Source organism: Danio aesculapii, chromosome 15, assembly GCF_903798145.1.
Source record: "Danio aesculapii chromosome 15, fDanAes4.1, whole genome shotgun sequence".
Lineage (NCBI taxonomy): Eukaryota > Metazoa > Chordata > Actinopteri > Cypriniformes > Danionidae > Danio > Danio aesculapii.
This window is the reverse complement of record NC_079449.1, coordinates 16,782,542-16,793,003: the sequence shown is the minus strand read 5'-3', so window position 1 is coordinate 16,793,003 and position 10,462 is coordinate 16,782,542. Positions and strand designations below refer to the sequence as shown.

The following is a 10,462-nucleotide window of genomic DNA, read 5'->3' as shown; positions in this document are numbered from 1 at the left end:
ATTGTCAAGCAGACAAACGGACCAAAACCATAATAAATGTTGTTTGCACCTTTCTCTGAATCCACCATCTTTATTTTACTAACTTGCTGCATGCTGAAGGTGACCCTGCTCGCCAGAAAAAACCCATCCAGTGTACTCTATAGACATTTATTTTATTATTTAACCAAATCGTATAATAAAATATTGGTATTGATATGGTCCATGTAAAGATAATAATGATGCTGCAACCTATAGATATTTTCTCCCACTCCTAGAAGAATCCACAAGAATCCACTTGTACTGAGAAGTTATGATAATTATTAGGATGTTTAAGGAATATTTAATGTGTAAGTAAAATATAAAGTTGTATTGAAGAATGTTGTTATATTATCTATCGGTTTATTGCCAATTTATGAGACAAGTAAGGATTTTCTTCCTATTGCATTCTATGGAAAACCATCCAGGTAGCACTGAAGTGATGTTGCCGATGAAGCTAAAAGTCCTTTTGCTGATGGATGTATTGATAAAAATATTTGGAAGGGTGTTTTTGCACCATAATGAAACTGTTGAGTAGTTTCTGCAAAGAACAAGGTCCTTAGGAGTACTTTGCCTTTATCTGCGTCGAGAGGATTTATATGCAAACAGACAGTGATTTGTTCTTTTGTTGTCTCTCAGGATTGATGGGGCCAGAAAGCGATCCAAGGTCATGGCTGGAGCTCTGCAGCAGATGAAAGTAAACGTTCTCCAGGGCGTTCAACATGCTTCTCTTAGACAGCCGCCAGATGGGAGGAATCGTTCAGCTTCATGACCTGACGTTAAATCTGGTGTCTTGGCCTTCATTGGCTCACTCTCACCCAGATCTGTGAGAATGAGGGATTTCTCAGCATCACTTATTTTGACACTTCTTTATTCTCCTTATAATATTTATTTAGCATGAGAGTGTTTATTTTGTCTTGTCAGAGCTGTACATTATATAACATGTTTTGAATGAGTTATTAATCAAGTGGTGCTCTACATTTTTCTCTTAAAGGAAAATTACTTTTAAAAGTGCACTAAGCAACATTTCGCCAGTGTTGGCATCTGAAAGCACCATGACATGGTCATAACCCAACAAGATCTCTGCTATTATTACTAGACATGCCCCTCACTGTTTTGGGAATCTGTCTGATACTATGGTCAAAATTCTTTTGTTTATTTATTTTTATTATTTTGCTTAAATGGTTAAGGGTGGTATAAAAAATGTAAAATTAAAAAAGTTCAGATAGATAGATTGATGAATGGATAGATGTACTGTAAAGATGATGGATGGATAAAATGATGAATGGATGAATTGATAAACAGATAATGAATAGAATGGCCGATGGATTGATAGAACAGTTCGGATGAACAGATGAAATGATAAATAGATTATGGATTGATAGAATGGTGTGGATGAATGGATTACTAGTGATGGCATGGATGAACATGAATTGATGTACGGATGGATGGAATGTTGGTTTGATGGATGGATGGATTGTTTGATTTATCATAGATAGATAGATAGATAGATAGATGGATAGATGGATAGATGGATAGATAGATAGATAGATAGATAGATAGATAGATAGATAGATAGATAGATAGATAGATAGATAGATAGATAGATAGATAGATAGATAGATAGATAGATGGATAAAATGGTACAAATTAAGTGATATATACGAATGATGGATGGATGGAATTGTGCAGATGAATGGATGAATTGATAAACAGATAATGTATAGAATGGCCGATGGATTGATAGAACAGTTCGGATGAACAGATGAAATGATAAATAGATTGGTGTGGATGAATGGATTATCAGTGAATGGTATGGATGAACATTAATTGATGTATGGATGGATGGATGGAAATTTGCAGATGAAAAGATGTATTGATAAATTGTGTATTGATCGAAAGGTACAGATTAACTGATAGATAGAAAATATATGGATGGTTAGAATAGTACAGATGGGAGGATGAATGATGGATGCATGGATGGATAGATGGAATGGTATGGATGAACAGATGGCTGGCTAGACAGACAGACAGACAGACAGACAGACAGACAGACAGACAGACAGACAGACAGACAGACAGACAGACAGACAGACAGACAGACAGACAGACAGACAGACAGACAGACAGACAGACAGACAGACAGACAGACAGACAGACAGACAGACAGATAGATAGATAGATAGATAGATAGATAGATAGATAGATAGATAGATAGATAGATAGATAGATAGATAGATAGATAGATAGATAAAGAATATATGAATTCAGTTCCTTTGAATGAAGGCTGGTGGCACCAAAGTCTGATCAAATCACGTCACTGAGTGTTTCGGCACGCTGTCGCCCCCGTTCGGTGAGTCCTTACTAGTGCCACGCTCCTGCATGCGCCTCATGAATATTCATACTTGAGTGGGAAGGCTGGTGTCAGGTTTCACTGAGGTTGAGCGCGTGTGCTGGAAGTGTGGATTCTAGAGTTGATGCTGTTGTCGATGCTGACGGACTGGTTTCATCCCGTCTGCTGCGCTCAGTTTTGGAGCACCGAGCCCTTCTGAATTGGTGCAGTGTATTTTGAGCTTGACAACAAACGGAAAGGGACAGAAAACTGGAAATACACTAGTGGAAGTTGTTGTGGCGCACGATAACAAGTTTAACTTGTAAGAAGATGGATATAATCTAACAAGGATACTTCTGAAACGACTTTTCTTTTTTTAGTGTTTTTCCTGACGTTACGTTAACAACTGACAGGATCTCCATCACTGAAAAGCACGAACAGATGAGTGTAAGTGTTTCATTGACTCTGCGTTTCATTATATGCGACTTTATACATCATGAAGTCAAGCGATAAACTACAATTCCATCAGTTAACGCGCGCATATGGCAAGCAGCTTTAACATTTATTCCTTAAATACTGCTTAATGATTCACTGGTAAACCTTACTGTAGTAGCTATGTCTCTTATTGACTTATAGTAGTACTATCTCAATATTCGATTATTTTATTTTATTTATTGTAACGAAGAGCAATTCTACAAGTTTAAAAAAAACATTTGTGAAAGTTGGATCGAGGAATATAGGCAAAATATGTAACTAGGGAACAAGATCTTACGGCTGGTTACTGTTAAAACTGAAATATGAATCACTTATAGCATAAACATTATACAAAGGTGTGCACTAATTATACAAAACTTTCTGTCATAGACCGTTCTTAAGACTGCTTTTACTTGAGGTTTATAAACATTTCTAAATTGCAATTAGAAGCAGGGCATTTGGCACCAGATTTTACCTGGTTTCTTAAATCCTCCTCTGAAGTAAGGTCAGCACCAATTTAGTGGTGCCAGATAGATACTCGCATGACTTGGACTTGAATATAAACAGTTGTGAATATAAACAGTTGAGTATGATGGTTAAAATGTTATTTGTAGAAGAGTGTTTCTGTTTTACATTTGTAATCCACAAAGTCAATGCTACAAGATTACTAAATTACTTCATAGCTGTAGGCAGAATATAAATTGATTCACAACACTTTAGCCTTTGTAAACAATGCAAAAAAATAAGAATGTTAATCCAGAGTTTAGGATTGTATTGTGTGCGATGTCACTGTGTAAACACTTTATTTGTTGTAAATTTAGATTGACCCATGAAAAATAAATTTAAGTGTGAAAAACCTGTAGGATTGCTTAGTACTCGTGAATGTATGAGTAACATAAAAATACATACTATTTACTTTAAAGCAATTTATGTTAACACAGCTTGCCATAGTTGCTTGCAGTGGAGAGAGGATGGATGGAATATTGGTTTGATGGATTGTTGATTTGATGGATGGATGGATTGTTTGATTTATGATAGACATACAGATAGACAGACAGACAGATTACTAAATCACTTCATAGCTGTAAGCAGAATATAATAAGTTGATTCACAACACTTAAGCCTTTGTAAACACTGCAAAAAAATAAGAATGTTAACCCAGAGTTTAGGATTGTACTGTGTACGATGTCACTGTGTATACGCTGGATTTGTTGTAAGTTTAGATTGACCCATGATTAACAAATCCAAGCGTGAAAGGCCTGTAGAATTATTCAGTACTCATGAGTACTAGTAAGACAAAATCATACTAGTTACTTTAAAGCAATTTATGTTAACATACTGTAGCTTGCCATAGTTGCTTGCAGTAGAGACACTTAAACCACTAAATTTATTGAGCATTTTCATCAATTAAAAGGCTAGTGCACCCAAACTGAAAATTCAATCATTATTTACTCTCCCTCAAGTGATTCCAAAACTTTATAAGGTTATTTATTTTGGTTAACATTTGGTTAACATTTATTTTGGATATTATGAAGAAAGCTAAAAACCTGCAACCATTGACTTCCATAGTAGGAAAAACAAATACTATGGAAATCAATGGCTCTTCAGCAAGATCAGGATATCTTTTTTTTTGTGTGTGTGTTCAACAGAAGAAAGTCAAACTGGTTTGGAGCAAGTAAAGGGTAACTAATTGATAACAGAATTTTCAGATTTGGGTGAAGTATCCCTTTAATCAGGCCAGGCATTTAGTTTAAATATAAAGCAAGTTTAAATTTGGGATTAATGCATAGTTTAGTAGTTTCTAAGATGTGATATTATGATTTGATTTATAAACTTTGAAGTGAATGTGTGTGCATTGTTTTATGTTTCACTTGTTTGATGACAACCGTTAAGTAACCTAAGAAAATAGTTTAATGCAATAAATCAGACCTACACCATGCATTTAATTAGACAGCATCCCTATGCAGCTGATTTTGATATCGGTACCAGGCTGTAGTTATTAAGAGCTACTGTATTTGCTAACCATGACTCACAAGTCGATTGATGTAGAGATATGCTGTGGTTCACCGTGCTTGCAACTGCTGCAGTTTGACCGCTGAACTCCATTTATTTGTATATTCTGCACTGCTGTTTTTAATCTAGCCTGGTATTGGTGAAACCCATGCTTAGGCCACAAAAGCCTCCTGAACATTTCTTTTCATCGAGGGGGTGATTTGTATTGCATAACTCTAGTACTTTGCTGTTGAGAACGAATTGGACAAACATGAAATGCCAGAGGAGCAACTGTGGCAGTCTGTGAAAACTTTGAGGCCGGTTTCTAAACCAGAAGGTCACCTAATAAAGTGTACTGAATGTACTGTGTCTGATTTCAAATTCAGCACATTAAAAGTGTTGCATCTGCTATTTCGCATGCAACACTTTCAGTTTCATTGGAGTTTGAAGGTTTTTAGTAATCATCACCCACAACCAGTGGTGTAAAGTAACAAATTACAAATACTTAAATTACTGTAATTGAGTAGTTTTTCTCAGGAATTACATTTATAGTGCTGTATCAGTACTTTTACTTCACTAATTTCCTTCAACCTCCATTTATCACTTTATTTTTTCCTGTCTATGGGATTAGAAAAATCTGTCCTGTGATTCCTGTCCAATCAAATCACACATAGAAAGTAAATCGCATCATAATGAACTACCTCATCACATGGGCGATTTATAATTGCAGCAAACTGTTTGGAAGCATTAAAAGTGTCCAAGAAGATGTCCAAAATCTTTACACACATAGACCCAGAGACTGTTTAGATGCATGTCACTGATGAGAAGATGACGGATGTTTACTGTATGATAACTGAAATTGCCTTAAACACCCAGCAGGCACAAGACGCCAACATGACGTGAGATTGACGTTGTACCCCAATGTAATGGGGGCGTTGCATTTTGTTTGGAGATGAAAATCAGGTTTACGTCAGAACCCCAACGTCAGGCTGACGTCAACGTTCAACCTGAAATCAACCAAATATAAACGCTAATGATGTTACAGCTTGACGTTGTGTGGACATTACAAATTTGACGTCTATCAGATGTTGGATTTCGGTTGCCATACCTGCCGAATAATGTCAGTATTTGACATCAATATGACGCTGGTTTAAGATGTTGGCTCAACGTTGGATTTTGGTCTCTTTCCAACACAACCTAAAATCAACCAAATATCAACATCTAATGATGTTACAGCTTGACGTTGTGTGGACGTTACCAATATGACGTCTAACAGATGTTGGACTTTGGTTGTCATACCTGCCGAATAAATGTCAGTATTTGCCATATATATGGTAGTTTAAGACGTTGGATTTTGGTCACTTTCCAACACATCCTAAAATCAACCAAATACCAGAACTACAGAATGTTACGTTTGCACACATTCACAAATTACATGTAAATGCATCAGCTTTTTACAGCATAATACTCACTACTCTAGAGTACTTTTAAAAGGTCTACTTTTTACTTTGAGTAATATTTACAACAGATACTCTACGTGTACTATATTTTTAGGCAAGTAATGGTACTTTTACTTATGATTTTTCAGAACTCTTTCCACCACTGTCGACAACCTGACCTTTCTGGACAGTTGTAACTCAGATGATATTTTGGCAGCCTGTTGTACCTCGCAGGAAATCAGCTGCAGAATAACACGGGCAGATGTCCACTGGTCATTTATTTAACTCGGTTGACACGCCAGAGCATATAGATTTCCACTCCTTGCAAGACATTCCTCCCAAATTGGTTGATCAGTGGAATTCTTTTGTCAGCCATAGAGAAATGCTGTGCTTTTGTGTCGGTGACTGGCCAGGGTTCATCCAGACCACATTCCAAATCTCCCTCTGAGAGAGGCATTAATTAATATTCATCAGGATAATAAGCTTGTTTTCACTCATTCAGCTTGGTTGACTTCCATTTCTCTGGTTCGTTTGTTGCCATAGTGTGACACCACAGTTATTTAGCTACTGTTTCCGCTTCTCTCTCCTTGAGCTATTGGAATACAATGCACCGCCCATCATCGTCTGTTTGTTAAACGCCACATGTTCGCAACTCTTGGGTTTGGGAAAGATCCATAACCCTAGTGAGTCACATCCCAAGTTAATTCAAGTTCCAGTTTGCTCGGATGAAGTCATGAGCTTGAAAATGAACCCTCACGCAAATAAGCAGACTACATTGGGTCGTTTATATTAGAATGGTGTTTAAATTAGAACAACATGTTTGATTCGACGGCCACGCCGAAACAAGGGGAATCTAATAAATCAAAGATAAAACTAGAAGGCGACTGTAGCGCCAGACAGGAAGTGTAGTTGATTCTGGTGCGAGCCGACCTGAGGAAAGGTTTAGAGCTTGAACCATTTTTTATTAGTTACTGAAATGTATAAAGAATTGATGTCCAACCCTTTAGACAGAGCTGAACCGAATCGAACGCCGAAGGGCTTTTAAGACATTCCAGGGATTATGTCACCAGACTCTCGCCCCAGTGGACGATCGGTTAATTTCTCAGCTCCATCCCTGACCTCGGACTGTCTCGGGTGAGCTGAGATCCATTCAAATGTTGGGAGGGGAAAAAAAACAGGGTCGTTGCTCAGTCAAACACAACTTTATATCATTCTTGATCTCATCCATTTGGCTCAGGGAAAAATTCTGTGATGATCAGACAGTTCCAGTGCCTCTGCTGTGGTGTAGTTAAAGCCATCCTTACAGGTCTCTGGAGAAGCACTAAAGCTGCATGCAGTTGCAGCATCTGGTCTCCAGAGGTGTGTACTGAGACCGGACGGCACATATTGCATGCCAGAAGCCCGTGTTGCCCCGCATCTGCGTTTCTCATTAGGTTCTGAAGGGAGGTGTGTCTGTACACATGTCTTATAAAGCCATGTAGGGTCAATGTGTGACCTTCTTGTGTTTAGTGAAATGTTGCAGGTTTGTATCCCACATGAACTGTTTCCTTTGTTCTCTCTGACAAAGCCTTCTTGCTTAAAGGGCACCCCTGCTGAAGAAAAAAAAAAGTATGAGCTAGGCAACAGGGTGGGATAAATTACAAATAAGGTGAACACCTGTAGATGTTGAACATGGTTTTGTCCATTGCATCTTCATAACAATGTTATGTTTCTGTACTTTACATTTAGATATACTTAAACATTTTGAGTTTTTGTTCTGTTGAACACAAAATAAGATATTTTGAAGAATGTTGTAAACCTGTAACTCTTTACTTCCATAGTAGAAAAAAGCAAATACTATAGAAGTCAATGGTTACAGGTTTACAACATTCTTCAAAATAACTTTTTTTTTAGCTGAACAAAACTCAAACTGGTTTGGAACAAGTAAAGAGTAAGTAAATTATGACATATTTGGGTGAACTGTCCATTTAATGTGTTAACCCTGCATGTTTGCTTAATAAACACTGTAAGCCCATACATGGGTTTGTTTCCAAAAACCATCGTTAACCAACTAAAGTTGCAAGTTCCGTCGTTACAAAAATAGTTTGTTTATTTGACGTTTGCCAAGTACATTGTTCCAATGAACATTCCCAAACTGCGTCGCAAACTTGTATGCTTGCAACTACACCTCTTGAGCTATAGTTAGAAGCATAGTTCCTGGCTGTGCTCTATTCCCAGTTATCCCCCCTATACCCTATTCATTTAGAATATTCCAACATTTAAACTTGGAATGTTTAAAAAGGTTGTCTCTATTAGTTGTTAATTGCTTTCAAAGTATTTTTACAATTCAGTTTTAGCTATCTTCATATTGACAGTTGCGTTCCCTTCGAAGTGCACTTTGAAAATGTTTATGCCAATGAATATGTTTGAAATGTTTGAAATTCAAATGCAATGTTTAAACGCAGCCGTCTCTCATGACGAAAGCTATAGGGGACCTATGATTTAAAAGCAGAATATATGTTACGTCTCCAAAGCTTGTGAAAACAAAAATATACAGCATACGTTAATGGTTTTCATATATAGTATTTTATTTATTAGGAAATATATCTGTACTGTAGGCCTATATGACAATGGCCTGTTAGAAGATTTCTGCAGTTGTTTGAATGTTTCAAATTGTAAAAGTAAACTTTTAAATAAATAAAAAAAAAAAACTATCCAACTTAATAATAATAATTATTATTATTTATTATTATTATTATTATTATGTATTAAGTATGATTTGTTAATTTCTTAATAAATGTAAATTAGTAAATTAGTATCACTAATTTATTAGCCTACTGTAAATTAGTGATTGATATGATTTATATATGAGATTAGAATACCGTTTACATATATATTTCAATTAAAATGGAAAAGGAGTGCATGTTTTTACCAAAATCATTATGGAAGTTTTACATTATAATGTGTTCAAACAGTAAATCTGCGACAGAGCAACTACAGTTTTTGGAAACACTCGTCACCACATTGTTACTTTCCTAAACGATGCATCGTACTATGATATTTAGCGGCGAGTTACATCGTTTGGGAAATGCACCCCAGGTTAGTTAAACGTAAAAAAATTATGGAAACTCGTTGCCCTAAAAAAGCTAATTTTGCTTTGTTAAAAAAAAGATACTTTTTAAAGTTTACTTAAACTATACTTTTTAACAATAACATGTCAAAAATTAACATGAACCTAACCTTAGACACAGCTTAATCTTACCTGTAGTTTTACAGGTAAGATTACCTTAAAGATTACAAGTTCTTACCTTAATCTTACCTGTAGTTTAACTGTTGCATATTTTGTTTAATAAGTGAAAACTATGTATGGGCTGTTTAAGACAAAAGTATGAAATCGTGCTCAAAGTGAACAGCAGACATAGAAAATGTGCGCTGTATCCACCAGTGACATCAGTTCAAAGAGCCGATCGCATTTCCTTGCACATTGATCTTTTGACAACTGACTAGAATAAGCTCTGTTAAGTACATTCAATTTGAATATTCCAATAGAATAAAAAATATCATGCAAATCAAACAACAAGCCAAACAAATGGAGTAATTGAGCAAAAACTTTGGTATTCATGTTTAATGAATCTAAGTATTTTCCCAGAGATGGGTTGTGGCTGGAAGGGCGTCCGCTGCGTAAAAATGTGCTGGATAAGTTGGCGGTTCATTCTGCTGTGGCGACCCCGGATTAATGAAGGGACTAAGTCGAAAAGAAAATGAATGAATGAATGAATGAATGTAAGTATTTTGAATAAATACAACTTTTGGGATAACGGTGCATGCTGCTAAGGGTATGTTTACGTGACAATTAATCTGCACCTAAATATTGTTTTCCTTTGTTTTCTGGAAAGTTTGTGAACAGACAGGACTCTCTGCTTACCAATGGAAAGATTAAAATGTCGAGAATACCTATGTTTTAATACCTCCAAGATTGTGAAGGAATTCAAATAGATTTATTTATAGCCTAAAAGGACAGCTTTTCTCAAAACCATTGTCATTATTTGCTTCAATTCTTGTTTTTTTATCTTGTTTTTTTATTATCTGATGAAACATTAGACTTAGAAAATCCTGGAGGGACTGACTGTATTTTACATGCCAGACCAAGGATTGACGCTGCAATTAAGTATCTTTTTAGTCATATTTTTGTAATTTACATATAGAGATATGTAATAGGGTTTGGCAATGT

General features: G+C 36.1%; 1 protein-coding gene across 1 annotated transcript in view; it reads left to right on the top strand.

Annotated features, from left to right (window-relative positions):
* Positions 1–2,506: 2,506 nt before the first annotated feature.
* Positions 2,507–10,462, top strand: part of dchs1a (dachsous cadherin-related 1a) — a 186,790-nt gene continuing 178,834 nt past the window's right edge. The window contains exon 1 of the mRNA XM_056474545.1: positions 2,507–2,794. The gene's annotated coding sequence lies outside the window, so the exon portion shown is untranslated. The remainder of the gene's footprint in view (positions 2,795–10,462) is intronic.